Source organism: Bos indicus, chromosome 14 (assembly GCF_029378745.1).
Source record: "Bos indicus isolate NIAB-ARS_2022 breed Sahiwal x Tharparkar chromosome 14, NIAB-ARS_B.indTharparkar_mat_pri_1.0, whole genome shotgun sequence".
Classification (NCBI taxonomy): domain Eukaryota; kingdom Metazoa; phylum Chordata; class Mammalia; order Artiodactyla; family Bovidae; genus Bos; species Bos indicus.
Window position 1 is genome coordinate 79,547,198 of NC_091773.1, and position 16,764 is coordinate 79,563,961.

General features: G+C 38.6%; 1 non-coding gene across 1 annotated transcript; it reads left to right on the top strand.

Moving 5' to 3' along the window:
• Nucleotides 1-7,982: 7,982 nt before the first annotated feature.
• LOC139187051 (U6 spliceosomal RNA) lies at nucleotides 7,983-8,090 on the top strand. The gene has a single exon (XR_011570751.1). It is a non-coding gene; the product is annotated as a U6 spliceosomal RNA (small nuclear RNA).
• The last annotated feature ends 8,674 nt before the right edge of the window (nucleotides 8,091-16,764 follow it).

Consider the following 16,764-nt stretch of genomic DNA (forward strand, 5'->3'; position numbering starts at 1 on the left):
ACTCCTGTATAATGAAGAAATTGGCCAGGCTTTGTTCCTAGTTCCTGGGAGGAAGCCTTGGAACTTCCTTTCTTATTCATTGCAGTTTATGCCACCAAGGGAACTCACTATGGGCCCCTAGAAAATAGGTTATGGCAACAGAATGACTCAAGTTGGGGGCTGGTCATACCAGGAAGGCCAACCATGTGATTAGGGGTTGGGGCTTTTAGCCACAAGACATCAGCTTGATTTACGGGGAGAGAAGAGGGGAAATGGAGATCAAATTCAACTGTGGTCAGTGATTCAGATAAGCATCTCTACATAATCAATGTCCAATAAAACTCTAAACATCGAACCTTGAGTGAGCCTTCCTGTTTGGCTATTCTGTGCATATTGTCATACAACAATATGACATGATGGTTATATACCCTGACTCCACAGAGAGAAGACAGTGGAAACCTTTATGTTTGGAACCCTCCTAGAACCTGACCTATACACCCCTCCTTTTGACTGGTTCTGACTTGTATTCTTTTGCTATAATAAAGCTATAAAGGAAAAAGTGACAGTGTTAGTTGGTCCGTAGCGTCTGACTCTTTGTGACCCCATGGACGGTAGCCTACCAGGCTTCTGGGTCCATGGAATTCACCCCATGGACGGTAGCCTACCAGGCTTCTGGGTCCATGGAATTCTCCAGGCAAGAATACTGGAGTCATTCCCTTCTCCAGGGGATCTTCCCAACCCAGAGACTGAACCTGAGTCTCCTGCATTACAGGCATATTATTTACCATCTGAGCCATAATAAAGCTATAATTATTAGCATAGTCCTTTTCTAGGTTGCGTAAGTTGACCTAGTGAATTACCAAACCCAAGTGGGTAGTAGATACACCCTGACTTGAAGCCAGTTAGCTAGAAGTGAAGATGGCCCTGGGAACACACAAATTATTGTCTTGTATATGAAGTTAAATCAGTCCTTTTGCAGAGACAGTGCCCTTAATTTGCAAAGCTTGGCCTGATTTTGGGTAGCTGATATCAAAAGCATTGACAGTATTTTTTTTTTAAGTTTATAAAAGACACCACTTTACCAACTATAAATTTTACAATTGCTACTGTTTTTTTGAACTTACATCATACAAAAAGATTATTATTAATGTAGAATCAGCTGGTAATTTTTAGTAAATGAGTATTTATTGATTTCTTCTTTTTAGCTTATACAAGGTATCTAAGACAAATAAATTACAGTAAATGATGGTCAGAGCTATGGTTATTCCAATGGTCATGTGCAGATCTGAGAGTTGGACCATGGAGAATGCTGAGTGCCAAAGAATCAATGCTTTTGAATTGTCGTGCTGGAAAGGACTCTTGAGAGTCCCCTGGATAGCAAAGAGATCAAACCAATCAATCCTGAAGGAAATCAACCCTGAATATTCACTGGAAGGACTGAAGCTGAGGCTGAAGTGCCAATATTTAGGCCACCTGATGCGAGGAGCTGAGTCATTGGAAAAGATCCTGATGCTGGGAAAGATTGAGGCCAGGAAGAGGAGTGGGCAACAGAGGATGAAATGGTTGGATTGCATCACCAACTCAGTGGACATGGGTTTGAGCAAACTCCAGGAGATAGTGAAAGACAGGGAAACCTGGTGTGCTGCAGTCCATGGGGTGGTAAAGAGTCAGACAAGACTGAACAACAACAGCAACATTTAGTTTTAACTGAAAGGCAAGCATCATGCATCCTAAGACCGAGGGAACATATTATTATTACATAGCTCTGCTTAAACCAAAGAAACAAAATAACAGAGACTTCAATATTAGCTCACCTCGGATAATTATGAGAAAAGTGGACCACCCATATCTTCTTTGACTCAGACCACCACTTCTTAATCAGGGAATCTAGAAAACGGTCCCAAGTCTAATTAAAAGCAGAGAATCAATGCACGCATTTAACAACCGCCTCTCCACTACTGAACCCAAAGACTCGAGTTAAGTTCAATAAGTTAACTGACTTGTGTTTCAGCTGTGATTCTCAACATTAAAACAGTGTTGAATACAACTACAACCAGCAATCATGCTTTCTCCTTCCGTCCACCTTCACGCTCCAGTGGTCGGAATGCTTTGACCATCTGCAAATTGATAGATGCTTTCTTGGACTGCTGTTATTTTCTGATGACGAAAAGTGCTTCCCTGGCGGAAAATAGAATTAAACAAACTACACAAGCAATGTAAAGGCATAAAATTCAAATGCTCTATGGAAATAATGCAGATCAATTCAATCTAACTTTTTTCTATAAATGTTATGAAATTTAAAACTGCTGAGGAAAAAGTAATTGGAACACTAAGAACTTAAACTGCATAATTTGAACTCTTTTTAAAAAGCATTGAGTGAAAGTTCAAGAAATGAGTCATTTAAAATATGCATTAAAAACAATGCAAAAGAGTAAAATGGCATTAGGTCCAGCTGAGGTACAGAATTATTCAGAACATCCTGTGAAATCTTAGTCATCACTTTCAGATTAAATTTAGATTGGAAAAACTCTTTAAGAACAAGCTATATTTGGAGATGTAGTAATATTCACAAGGCCTGGGCAATGGCACCCCACTCCAGTACTCTTGCTTAGAAAATCCCATGGATGGAGGAGCCTGTTAGGCTGCAGTCCATGGGGTCGCTAAGAGTCGGACACGACTGAGCAGCTTCACGTTCACTTTTCACTTTCCTGCAATTGGAGAAGGAAATGGCAGCCCACTCCAGTGTTCTTGCCTGGAGAATCCCAGGGACGGGGAGCCTGGTGGGCTGCCGTCTATGGGGTCGCACAGAGTCGGACACGACTGAAGTGACTTAGCATAGCATAGCATAGCATTTATCATTTATGTTTTGGGGAGGTAAAAAGATATTTTTATTACAAATAGAGGAAAAAATTTCTAGTTTAAAAAACTAAACTTTTATTTTTTTAATCAGTAAAATAAGAAAAGAAAAACTTTGCAGAATTGATATGCCAGTAGGTAACTTGAGAACTAGCGACGTATTGTCAATATACTTTATTACTTTAGCTAGCGGTTTCTGACATGTTAAAATAAAAGGTGAATATGAGATAACCGTTACAATTAAGAAGATGTATTTTGATTCTAGAAGACAAGAAAAATTCTACATATATCTCATGATCTACCTTTCAACTAACTCCTGGCACCTGTTTCATGTATATCTTGATTTTCAGTAACAAAATTCCCTTAAATGTGCCATGTTCTGTCAAGCTTCTGCCTTTGATCATGGAGTAGTCTCACCTATGTGAAGTTCGATACCTCCTTGGAACTTGGTAAAATTTGTCTTATAGTCTGACATGGGTCTGAACCTAAATGAATAAATCCTTGTGTCTGGGTCTTAGTGTCATCAATGTAGCCTTGCCTACAGAGGCTCCAACTCCATCGTTGAGAAATTGAAAGCTAAAGTACCTGGGAGACTGCTATGCAGCAGTATGCATAATGATACAGAATTCAGAATAGAATGATTAAAAAAATGTAAGCTTGGCAAGATATCAGACCGTATTTAAAGTCATCACAAAGAAACCACCATATTCATGATAATATTATGCCCATTAAATTTTGAGGCATCTCAGCTATACCAAGAAGAAAAGGGACTTGGATTCTGAGTCATTGAAGCATTTATTCATCTTAGTTTGTAGTTTGTACAAGAGAACATAAAATTACTACCAACAATGTATTTTACTTAACTCTATGTTAATTGGGAAAACGGGCTGATGAAAGAATCATTTCAAAAGAAGTCAAGAAGCACAGATTTATATGTACTAAAGAAAAGCCAAAATGATGTTCAAATAGACATAAAACTGATTTTCTCTATGCAGGTAAAAGTCAGTTGAACATCAATCAGAAATAATGTATTTGCATGTCCATAGATGAGAACTGTTTTTCATTGCCACAGGCTATCTGCATCATAAGGAAGTGTAAAATAGTCCACCGGCATAGAAAAGATAGAATCATCTATCAAGGGGTGTTGTGAACAATGCAGTTTTCTATTAAATATATTTAGTTTTTTTTTTTTAATTTCAATTTCAGTGAAGTGAATACTGTGATTTTTTAAAAAAATCAATGAAAGATTTTTTTTTTCTATAGTTAAGGCTGAACTCATTAGGTTTGGCTTCATTATTTATAAAGGTTAAGCCAGAATGCTTATTTACTAGATAAGTATTCCCAAAGTTTCTTTCTCAAGTTTTTATAAGGAAATGGATTGAGTTTATAAAAGTCTCCATTATTTGCTAATGTAATGCTAGGAAGTCATGTCCAAGAAAATCTCTTCATCAAACTTTGACCTGTGATACCTATGAATTTAGGAGAATTCCTTTCTTCTCAAGGGTCCTAAAATACTCTGTTTCCTTTCCCATTAGGAAGTGATCTCTACCACTTACAAAACTGGAATACCTCCAGCCAGGCCACTTTTTTTCTGAGAGAGATTTATAAGTATTGGCTCCATATAGCAGACTTAAGTTCCTTAAAGTAGCTTGTGATAACTGATTAAATAGTCATCATTCTGAAATATGTTATTACAGATAAGACCTTGGTTGTATTATAATTTTGTCGTTATATTCTGATAAAAAGAGGACAGATTTAATGAAACTATAGGGGGCTTCCCTGGTGGCTCCGATGGTAAAGAATCTGCCTGCAATGCAGGAGGCCTAGGTTCAGTCTCTGGGTTGGGAGGATCCCTTGGAGAGGGGCATGGCGACTCATTCCAGTGTTCTTGCCTGGAGAATTCCATGAACAGAGGAGCCTGATGGGCTACAGTCCATTGATTTGCAAAGAGTGGAACATGACTATAGCTACTTAGCACACACCCATCATGCAAGTAAATATGTTGCCATAGAAAGCAAAGAAATTCAAGATTGTTCCTCTTCTGGGAAACAGGTCAGTTAGCATGTCATTTAAAGATTTTTGTTTCAAAGAAGTTCAGTTCAGTTGCTCAGTCTTGTCCGACTCTTTGTGACTGCATGAACCACAGCATGCCAGGCCTCCCTGTCCATCAGCAACTCCCAGAGTCCACCCAAACCCATGTCAATCGAGTCAATGATGCCATCCAACCATCTCATCCTCTCTCATCCCCTTCTCCTCCTACCCTCAATCTTTCCCATCATCAGACTCACATATATAGAAAACAAATTAGCAGTTATTACCATGAGAAGTAGGGGTTCCCAGGTAGTGCTAGTGATAAAGAAACCACCTGCCAATAAATGAGATATAAGAGACCCAGGTTTGACCCCTGGGTCAGGAAGATCCCCTGGAGGAGGACATGGCAACCCATTCCAGTATTCTTGTCTGGAGAATCCCATGGACAGAGGAGCCTAGCTGGCTACAGTGCATGGGGTCACAAAGAGTTGGACATAACTGAAGCAACTTAGCATGCATGCATAAGAAGAGATTAAGCAGGTTCATGACAAATAGATGGGGATGCAATGGAAACAGTGAGAGACTTTATTTTTTTGGACTCCAAAATCACTGCAGATGGTGACTGCAGCCACGAAATTAAAAGACACTTGCTCCTTGGAAGGAAAGTTATGACCAACCTAGACAGCATACTAAAAAGCAGAGACATTACTTTGTCAACAAAGGTCCATCTAGTCAAGGTTATGGTTTTTCCAGTGGTCATGTATGGATGTGAGAGTTGGAGTATAAAGAAATCTGAGCTCAGAAGAATTGATGCCTTTGAACTGTGGTGTTGGAGAAGAGTCTTGAGAGTCCCTTGGACTGCAAGGAGATCCAACCAGTCCATCTTAAAAGAAATCAGTCCTGAGTGTTCATTGGAAGGACTGATGCTGAGGCTGAAACTCCAATACTTTGGCCACCTGATGTGAAGAACAGACTCACTGGAAAAGAGCCTGATGCTGGGAAAGATTGAAGGCGGGAGGAGAAGGGGAGGACAGAGAATGAGATGGTTGGATGGCATCACCGACTCAATGGACATCAGTTTGAGTAAACTCTGGGAATTGGTGTTGAACAGGGAAGTCTGGCGTGCTACAGTCCATGGGGTCGCAAAGAGTTGGACAGGACTGAGTGACTGAACTGAACTGATTCAATAAAAAAATAAACACTTAAAATATATTTTTTTAATATTTACAACTGAAGAGTACTGAGGTGTTATGACTTCTCAAAACTTGAAAAGTGAAGGGTGTCCATACATTTTTGGAAAATAGAACATTGCAGTAATAACAACATTTCAAATGAGTAAATATTATTATGTCTTATTAGTTCTACTGATCATATGTAATTAGCTGTGGTTCAGTTGCATCTTAGATTAATAATTGAATGAATTTGTCTACTTCTGTAATTAAAAAGCTCTGGGAAATCCTGAACCTGTCCGCTGTAACAGTCTGAAAGCTTTCTACATGAGGCTGTCAGTAGCCTACCCTGAGTCCAGTCTTGAGTGTGTTAATATCTTAAAGTAACTACTGCAGTCCTTTCCCACAGGCCTCCCTTTCTGTGTTTAGGACACAAACCTAACCTGTAGCTGATTTCAGAATCTTTATGGAAACATGAGAATAAAATAAAGCCTGTCTTCAGTTGGGGCTTCCCTGGTGGCTCAGGGGTCAAGAGTCAGCCTGCCGGTGCCGGAGATGTGGGCTGATCCCTGGGTGGGAAAGATCCCCTGGAGAAGGAAATGGCAACCCACTCCAGTGTTCCTGCCTGGGAAATCCCATGGACAGAGGAGCCTGGAGGGCTACAGTTCATGGGGTTGCAGAGTCACACACAACTTAGTGACAAAAAAAAAAACAAGAAAACAATGATAATAACATTTCAGTTGATACAGATTTCACATGGATCTGATTTACTAGCAGTAATTCTTAAACATAAAATGTCTTCTGAGAGTTCATGAAAATACTCATATGAAAAGAAAATGTGGTAACGTCTGTGCCTTGGTAAAGAAGATAATAAAGCCATTTCAAAAGACATTTTAAGAAATGATATCTCAAATTATAGTAACATTCCAAGTAAATACCAAGAAAATGGTAAATAAAATGTAAGTGAAGAGATTCAGAGTACTGAAGGAGGTCTTAGGCATTTATGCTTTTACAGAACTCCTTAAGTCTGATGCACTTTTCCTAATTGAAAACCATTAGCATAAAAAATGCTAGATTCAGCTAAGACTGTGAATCAGCAAACATTTAAAATACCTGCAGTAGTGACTGATAGTACTGTGCTACAGTTGCTTCTTATCTTCAGGCAAAGTCTCTTCAGACCTGATAAATACAGAAATGTTTGACAAACTTTTGATATGAAGCATATCAGTATTTTCTCCAAGTTTAAAAGATACTATAAAAAGTGAGGGTATTGGCAAATCTGTAAGGACTTCGCATAGAAAACACAATTTTAAATTATTGATATTATTCAATAAAGTCAATATGAATATGATTTTCCCTTTATGGCTTTAGCTAGAGGAAAGTTAAGCATATCTTCTAATTAAATATCTCTTCCATTCCTGCTCAGCAGTAGTAACATACCAAATAAGTCAACTTCTTTCTAACATCCCTCTATTTGTAAGATGAAAGAGCACATCTTGGAGATATTCCCAGGTAACCACTGGTATTATATCAAAATCAGTTACTGGCATGAAAGCTACACCATAGACGTTGTTTTGTTTCATTTGTTCTATTGTCAGATCGGGATAGGATCTGTGGAAGTAGAAAAAACAAATTACTATATGAGACATGCGTGTCCAGGCATGCTCAGTCCCATCTGACTCTTTTTGACTGCATGGACTCTAGCCCGCCAGGCTCTTCTGTCCATGGAATTTCCCAGGCAAGAATATTGGTGTAGGTTGCCATTTCCTGCTCCAAGACGAAGTATGGACCCTCTTCAAATAGGATCATGAATGCTTGAAAACATTAAGTGGTTACATATTGCATCTAAATTACAATAAAATATTTGATAGTAAACATACAACATAACAAGAAAACAAACTTAGCTGTTTTATAAGAGAGACATGTTTGTTTCCCTCAGTAATAAAGGGGCGCTTGCTTGCGCCGCACATATACTAAAACTGGAACAATACAGTGACGATTAGTATGGCCCTGCGCAAGGAAGACGCACAAATTCGTGACGCGATCCATATTTTACCGACTCACGTTGTTGTATGGCAGAAACTAACACAACATTGTAAAGCAATTATCCTCCAATTAAAAAGTAAAAATTAAAAAAAAGGGATAAGGTGAACATAAAGAACAAAAAAATCACAGTGGCAAAACAGAACGTGGCAGATCACACATAAAAAGGATATTCCTTCATACTGGAAACGTAGTAAGAAAGTAAATCACCCATTAAAATCGGCTGAACTTTGCTAAGATTTTAACATATCTCAGAGCTTTTTGGACTCAGATATTGTAAGCTAGTAAATAAATTTCAACTTTTGTCCTTTATTATGCTCCAGTACTCTTGCTTGGAAAATCCCATGGATGGAGGAGCCTGGTAGGCTGCAGTCCATGGGGTCCTGAAGAGTCAGACACGACTGAGCGACTTCACTTTCACTTTTCACTTTCCTGCATTGGAGAAGGACATGGCAACCCACTCCAGTGTTCTTGCCTGGAGAATCCCAGGGACGGGGGAGCCTGGTGGGCTGCCATCTATGGGGTCGCACAGACTCGGACACGACTGAAGCGACTTAGCAGCATGCTCATTCAAATTCTGTAACAAACTGAAAACTTACTTGGCAAAAACCATCAGAATATTGCAAGGTAATTATTCTCCAATTAAATAAATTACTTTAAAAGGTATGTTTCAGATGTCTGTGAGGTTCACTAATTTTATAATACCAAATATAAGTTCATAATACCAAAGATTACTAATATATAATTATACTGTAATTAATATATTGTTAATATATGTTATGACTTATTACCAAAAATACAATATATACTGTTAACATCATTAATATAACAATGTAACATATATATGTATTCATTGTTATTAATAATATACTCAAATGATTGATCAATCAATTTTTTTAGACTCTCGATTTCAGTTTCAACATGGTAAATAATGAATGTTTTCCCCACAAAGACAGAGATTTGTGGGAGTTGTCAAAAAGTTTTAACAATGTACAGCACCTCAGGACAAAATGCAAACAAACATACACACACAAACACACGCACATTGACTTCTCTTTTCCTTTAAAAACATAAGGCATACATACGTGATTCTACTCCTATGTCACTGAAAGTGACACTGTTAGCGGCTCGGTCCTGACTCTTTGTGACCCCGTGGACTGTAGCCCACCAGGCTCATCCATCCATGGGCTTCTCCAGGCCACAATTCTGCACTGGGTTGCCCTTCCATTCTCCAGGGGATCTTCCTGACCCAGGGAGTGAAGGCAGGTCTGCATTGCAGGCAGATTCTTCACCAACTGAGCGAGCCATCAGGGAACTGATGTAACGTGCTGTATGCAGTGAGACATCTCTTCCTGGTTTGTCCGGCCTTTACTGCTGAAGCCCCGTAACCCAGGACAGCTCTCACACAGGCCCGCGGAGACGAGAGGCGGGGAACCGAGCACTTCCGGTCGTTACACCAGCACGTCAGCAGACTTGCAGAGCGTGTAATACAGCTTAAATCGGAGGCAAAACAGATTCTATGATCACTTTGATTCACCACGAGGAGTCAAGAAACGACATACTTAGTCTGCAATCATATCAGATCAGATCAGATCAGATCAGTCGCTCAGTCGTGTCTGACTCTTTGCGACCCCATGAATTGCAGCACGACAGGCCTCCCTGTCCATCACCAACTCCTGGAGTTCACTCAGACTCACGTCCATCGAGTCAGTGACGCCATCCAGCCATCTCATCCTCTGTTGTCCCCTTCTCCTCCTGCCCCCAATCCCTCCCAGCATCAGAGTCTTTTCCAATGAGTCAACTCTTCACATGAGGTGGCCAAAGTACTGGAGTCTCAGCTTTAGCATCATTCCTTCCAAAGAAATCCCAGGGCTGATCTCCTTCAGAATGGACTGGTTGGATCTCCTTACAGTCCAAGGGACTCTCAACAGTCTTCTCCAAGACCACAGTTCAAAAGCATCAATTCTTCAGCGCTCAGCCTTCTTCACAGTCCAACTCTCACATCCATGCATGTCCACTGGAAAAACCATAGCCTTGACTAGACAAACCTTTGTTGGCAAAGTAATGTCTCTGCTTTTGAATATGCTATCTAGGTTGGTCATAACTTTCCTTCCAAGGAGTAAGCATCTTTTAATTTCATGGCTGCAGTCACCATCTGTAGTGATTTTGGAGCCCAGAAAAATAAAGTCTGACAGTGTTTCCACTGTTTCCCCATCTATTTCCCATGAAGTGATGGGACCGGATGCCATGATCTTCGTTTTCTGAATGTTGATAGCTCATAATAAAGTGCATCAGTGCATTAATTTTACCTGTCTTTCGTAGGTGAATGCTTTCAGTACCTTGATAGAAGGCTTCTAAAACAAATTTAAAAAACTATATTTTTCCAGCCTTGTTGGGATATAGTTGATATATATAATATTGTATAAGTTTAAGATGTACAACATAATGATTTAATATGTTAAATGATTACTATAATAAGTTTAGTTAATAGCCATCATCTCACATTTAAAAGTAAAACTATGATTTTCATACAGATAAAAAAATGACCTCCTGTAAAAGATTTAACTAACTTCTTATTAATGAAGAAACAACATATATTACAATTAAAGCTAGAATATTTTATTGTTTGAATTTGCTATGTACAAAAATATCTTATGTAATATATTATGCTGTTTCTATTTTATAGCTAATTGTATTTATAGATAAATATTTCTCCATTCTTCAAATTGAAATTTAATTCAATTTTTTAATTTAGTCCCCAAAAGAAGGTTGGATTTTTTTTTAAATGCATTTTTGTATTTAGGCAATTTTATCTATGTTCCATATTCTATTATTAGCACTAATTTTAGTATTCATGCTAGTCAGCACTTTGAAGCTGACCTTAAAGTCATTAACCTCTTTAACTTAAAAAAACATTTAGCTCCATTCTATCATAGGTACTTTTCAATATGACCAAAACCTGGCCCTGGCCCTTGGTCAGAACTACTGTATTAACAAGACTTTGTATGTTAGCTTTCTCACACTGACCCTAATCTTTATTATATTATTGTTGTTGTTTGGTCTCTCAGTCGTGTCCAATTCTTTGTGACCCCATGGACTGCAGCATACCAGGCCTCGCTGTCCATCACCAACTCCCAGCGTTTACTCAAACTCATGTCCATTGAGTCAGTGATGCCATCCGAATGCCATCCAACCATCTCATCCTCTGTCATCCCCTTTTCCAGTCTTTCCCAGCATCAGGGTCTTTTCAAATGAGTCAGTTCTTCACAGTAGGTGGCCAAAGTATTGGAGCTTCAGCTTCAACATCAGTCCTTCCAATGAATATTCAAGGTTGATTTCCTTTAGAATTGACTGCTATGTTCCACTGTATAGAAAGACTCAAATTGATAGAATGAATTATTGTACATATTTCCAAATTTACCTAGGTAACTGTGATATACTGCATAGGAACTTCATGTATATATTTTTTTTGTCTGTATAGGCTAAAATCAAACATAAAAGTTGACTTTTTTTGCTTTCACTATCATAACTTTAATTTAGGTCTTTTCAGTACTACCATTCTAACGGTCAGAGAAATCACAGAGAAACAGACTGTGTGGAAAGATATGAGGACAAAAGAAGACTTTTGTATAGTACTCGCATTTAACTTCACTTAATTCAATTTTACATGAACACAAAAGCCTGGAGAACTGCCAAAAGGTTTATTAATATTAACGGAGTCATTTACTGTTTCAGTTCCTAGAAAGCATATTACAGAATCTGCTACACCTTTCCTAATGTCTATAATTATCTACTTGCTATTTCAATGAAGTATCACCTTCTTTAAGTCAATAAATTTAAAACAATTTGGAAACATGGAGATATTATTAACTTCAATACAAACGTGTTAACACAAGTTTTTACATAAAGCATTTTACTAAAAATATTTAATTACTTTGTAAAAGGCATACTTAGGCCATTTTGCTTATGAAAAGTGTCCATCAAATAAATAAATCTGCAGAGTCAGTTCTTGATGTCATTCATTGTCACTGAGCCATTTCTGACTGTTTTTGAGATCCCATGGACTGTAGCCTGCCAGGCTTCTCTGTCCACGGGATTTCCCAAGCAAGAATACTGGAATGGATTGCCATTTCTTTCTCCCAGGGATTTCCCCAAACCAGAGATTCAACTTCCATCTCCTATATTGGCAGGCAGGTTCTTTACCACTCTAACACCTGTTGTTGTTGCTATTCAGTCACTCAGTCATGTCTGACTCTTTGCCACCTCATGGGCTGCAGCATGCCAGGCGTCCCTGCCCATCACCATCTCCCAGAGCCTATTCAAACACGTGTCCATTGAGTCAGTGATGTCATCAAACCATTGTGTCCCCAGACATCTTCTTTTCCTCCTGCCTTCAATCTTTCCCAGCATCAGGAACTTTTCCAGTGAGTTGGCTCTTCACATCAGGTGGTCAAAGTATTGGAGTTTCAGCTTCAACATTAGTCCTTCCAATGAATATTCAGAGTTGACTTCCTTTAGGATTGACTGAATGGATATCCTTGCAGTTAAAGGGACTGTCAAGAGTCTTCTCCAACACCACAGTTAGAAAGCATCAGTTCTTTGGTGCTCAGCCTTCTTTATGGTCCAATTCTCACATCCACACATGACTCCTGGAAAAACCATAGCTTTGACTATAGGGGCATTTGCTGACCAAGTAATGTCTCTGGTTTTTAATACACTGTCTAGGTTGGTCATAGCTTTTCTTCCAGGGAGCAAGCATTATTTAATGGTGATTTTGGGGCCCAAGAAAATAAAGTCTCTCACTTTTTCCATTATTTCCCCATCTATTTGCCATGAAGTGATGGGACCGGATGCCATGATCTTAGTTTTCTGAATGTTGATTTTTAAGCCAGTTTCTTCACTCTCTTCTTTCACTTTCATCAAGAGGACTTTCATCAAGAGGCTCTTTAGTTCCTCTTCACTGTCTGCCATAAGGGTGGTGTCATCTGCATATCTGAAGTTAATGATACTTCTCCCGGCAATCTTGATTCCAGCTTGTGCTTCCTCCAGCCCAGCGTTTCTCATGGTGTACTCTGCATAGAAGTTAAGTAAGCAGGGTGACAGTACACAGCCTTGGTGCCCTCCTTTTCCAATGGAACCAGTCCTTGTTTCATGCCAGTTCTAACTGTTGCTTCCTGACCTGCACACAGTTTTTGAAGGAGGCAGGTAAGGCAGTCTGGTATTTCTATCTCTTTAAGGATTTTCCAGTTTGTTGTCACCCACACAATCAAAGGGTTTAGCATAGTCGTTGAAGCAGAAGTAGATGTTTTTCTGGAATTCTATTGCTTTTTCTATGATCCACTGGCTGTTGTCAATTTGATCTCTGTTTCCTCTGCCTTTTCTAAAACCAGCATGAACATCAGGAAGTTGTTGATTCAAGTACTGCTGAAGGCTGGCTTGGAGAATTTTGAGCATTACCTTGCTAGCATGCAAAATGAATGCAATTGTGTGGTAGTTTGAACATTCTTTGACATTGCCCTTCTTTGGGATTGCAAAGAACACTGACCTTTTCCAGTCCTGTGACCACTGCTGAGTTTTCCAGATGTGCTGGCATTTTGAGTGCAGCACTTTCACAGCATCATCTTTTAGGATTCAAAATAGATAGCTGGAATTCCATCACCCCAGCTAGCTTTGCTTGTAGCAATGCTTCCTAAGGCCCACTTGACTTCACACTCCAGGATCTGGCTCTTTGTCAGATATTGTGCCACCTGGGAAGCCTGTTATTCAGTTAGCAAAACTCTAATACCATTTTCCAACTTAATTATGCTAATGCTTAACTTTAGGAGTTTTATTAACTGCATTGAAAATGAATTAAAAAAATTTTTCTGACATATTGCTAGAAGCTCTCAAGTCAAGATGAATATGATTAAAGTTAAATTGTCCATATAACATTGTTATCCAAATCAGAACAATTTAAAAAAGGAAAAAAGATACTTTTAATAAATTATATGAAACATTGATATAGAGTGACATGAAAAACTGGTATGAAACTGGACTGCTCCTGTTAATCTAAACCATATGATAATTTATTCATTTTTATAACAAATATAAAGGAAAAAAGTTAAGATCTTGATTATTATGGCTTAATATAATTCAATATTTTTGATAGCTAAAATTATGTATCAGATAGGAATTTTGGCAAAGGGAGGATTTTAATTAATCAATCATGTTTGAGTACAAGTATCAAATGTTTAAAATTTGGTAATTTTATGTAAGAATTAATAATAAAAGATATAATTCTAACAATTTTGTCAGACTTTATGACTGAATATTTTCCATGTTCATAAATAAATTACATACTGTAAAACAAATCAATATATTTGAGTATAAAATGGCATGCATCAATAGGAGATAGATCAAAAGATTTTAAACGATGAAATTTGATGTGGATTGATATGAATTTGAGTAAATATTTATTGAACAGGTTTGACAAAAGAGGTTTTAAACTCATCAATACTTATAAATATGCTATATCTATGTGCGTGAGTGCTCAGTCGTGTCCGATTCTTTGTCACCCTGTGGACTGTAACCCTAGGCTCCTCTCTCTGCTGGATTCTCCAGGCAAGAATACTGGAGAGGTTTGCCGTTTCCTCCTGCAGGAGATCTTCCCAACCCAGGGACTGAAACTTTGTCCCCTGCCTCTCTTGTGTTTGTAGGCGGATTCTTTTCCACTGAGTGACTTGGGACGTCCCACCTGTATCCCTGCCTATCTCTACCATCTCTATCTCTGTTTTTTTTTTTTTCAAATTAAGTCTGGAAGAATAATGGGAAATTTTATTCCTTTTTATATTCTGTGAATTTTTAAATGTTTGAAAATTTAGTCCTAGAAAGTATTTGTCTTTACGGAATTGGCTTCATTCACCTGTAGTTTTGGCTGTTAAAGAAGGATGTCCTTTTCATAAAATGATACATCCTAGAGATGACTTCTGAGAATTCAAAAGATAATGAAAGAGGTGTGTGTTTGAGGGTTGGGAGCAGCTTTAATGTCCAGAGTATTTTAATAAAGAATTTGATGGCATCATTGTTTCCCTTGGACTTGCCCTCAAGAGCCTCAATTGAAAAGTGAAAGTGAAAGACACCCAGTCGTGTTTGACTCTTTGCAACCCCACGGACTATACATTGCATGGGATTCTCCAGGCCAGAATACTGGAATGGGTAGCCTGTCCCTTCTCCAGTGGATCTTCCTGACTCAGGAATTGAACCAGGGTCTCCTGCATTGCAGGAGGATTCTTTACCAACTGAGCTGGGAAGCTCTTAAGAGCCTATGTTCCTTGTAAATAGTCAGAGAATGGAAGAGTGGAGATGGTTAAGCAATTGATCTAACTCCTTGTTTCTAATGCTTATGCTTCCTTCTGCTCAGAAACAGACTCAGAAATGTAGACAAGATAAAGAAGTTGAAGACTTTAGGAATGCTTATGGTGCCTTTATTATTTTAATAAACACTTTTAAAAAATGCATTACATATTAGGCATGTTTTAAACACTTGTAACATTATTCCCACTCTTAAGTTTTATATAAGCCTTCTGAAATAAGTACTGTTATCTCCATTTTGAAATTTGTCAAATTAAGGCATGACAAAATGTGAGGGCTGGGACTTGCAACCAAGTAATCGCTTTTCAGTCTGCAGGGGCTTCCCCTGTGGCTCAGCTGGTAAAGAACCCACTTGCAGTGTGGGACACCTGGGTGCAATCTCTGGGTTGGGAAGATGCCCTGAAGAAGGGAAAGGCACCCCACTCCAGTATTCTGGCCTGGAGAATCCCATGGACTATATAGACTATGGAGTAGCAAAGTGTTGGACATGACTGAAGACTCTCACTTCACTTCCGAGGCCCTTACCTTTAAGGAGGGGCATCCCCCAGGACAATCATTTAAAATTGTCTCTTTGGTGCTTCGGTGCCTTACTGAAGAAAGGCATTGTGCCAAGGTTCAGGTTTGATGAGGGTCATGGCTTTCTTTTTTCAAGAGGAGGAAGGAAATGAGAAATGGAAGAGAATTTGAAGCATGCCTTAAAGACACACTCTCAGGAAGATCAGTTATAGGAAGAGTTTATACAAAAGTTAATTACTTGGGCATTGAATACTTTTAAATAATTAAGCACCCCCAAATCCATTGAAAATACTTCAGGTAATCCCCAAGGTGCAAGTACTCTGGTGAAAAAACTATATCAGGCTTCTCTGGAGCGGCAGATGGTAAAGACTCTGCCTGCAGTCCAGGAGACCGGGGTTTGATCCTTGGGTTGGGAAAATTCCCTGGAGAAGAGAATGGCTACCCGTTCCACTATTCTTATCTAGAGAAGTTCATGGACACAGAAGTCTGGCAGGCTATAGTCCATGGGTTCACAGAATGTCATATTCGACTAAGCTACTATACATGACTAAAACCTATATGGTGCTCTTTTAATTTAATTTACTGACAAATTGCAAATTAATTAATTAATTTAAAGATTAGTGGCAAATCACAAGACAAGAGAAATTCCTGAAGCAATTTTATATCTGAGTCTGAAAACAGCATCTCTATTATGTGTCTACCTTAATTCCATTTATAATTTCTGCTATGTATATGAAGTAAAAGCAAATTTTATGTGTGTTTTACTGTTATGTTTAGCTTTTGATTGTCTATCATTTAACTTTCTGTTGCAGATTGGAAA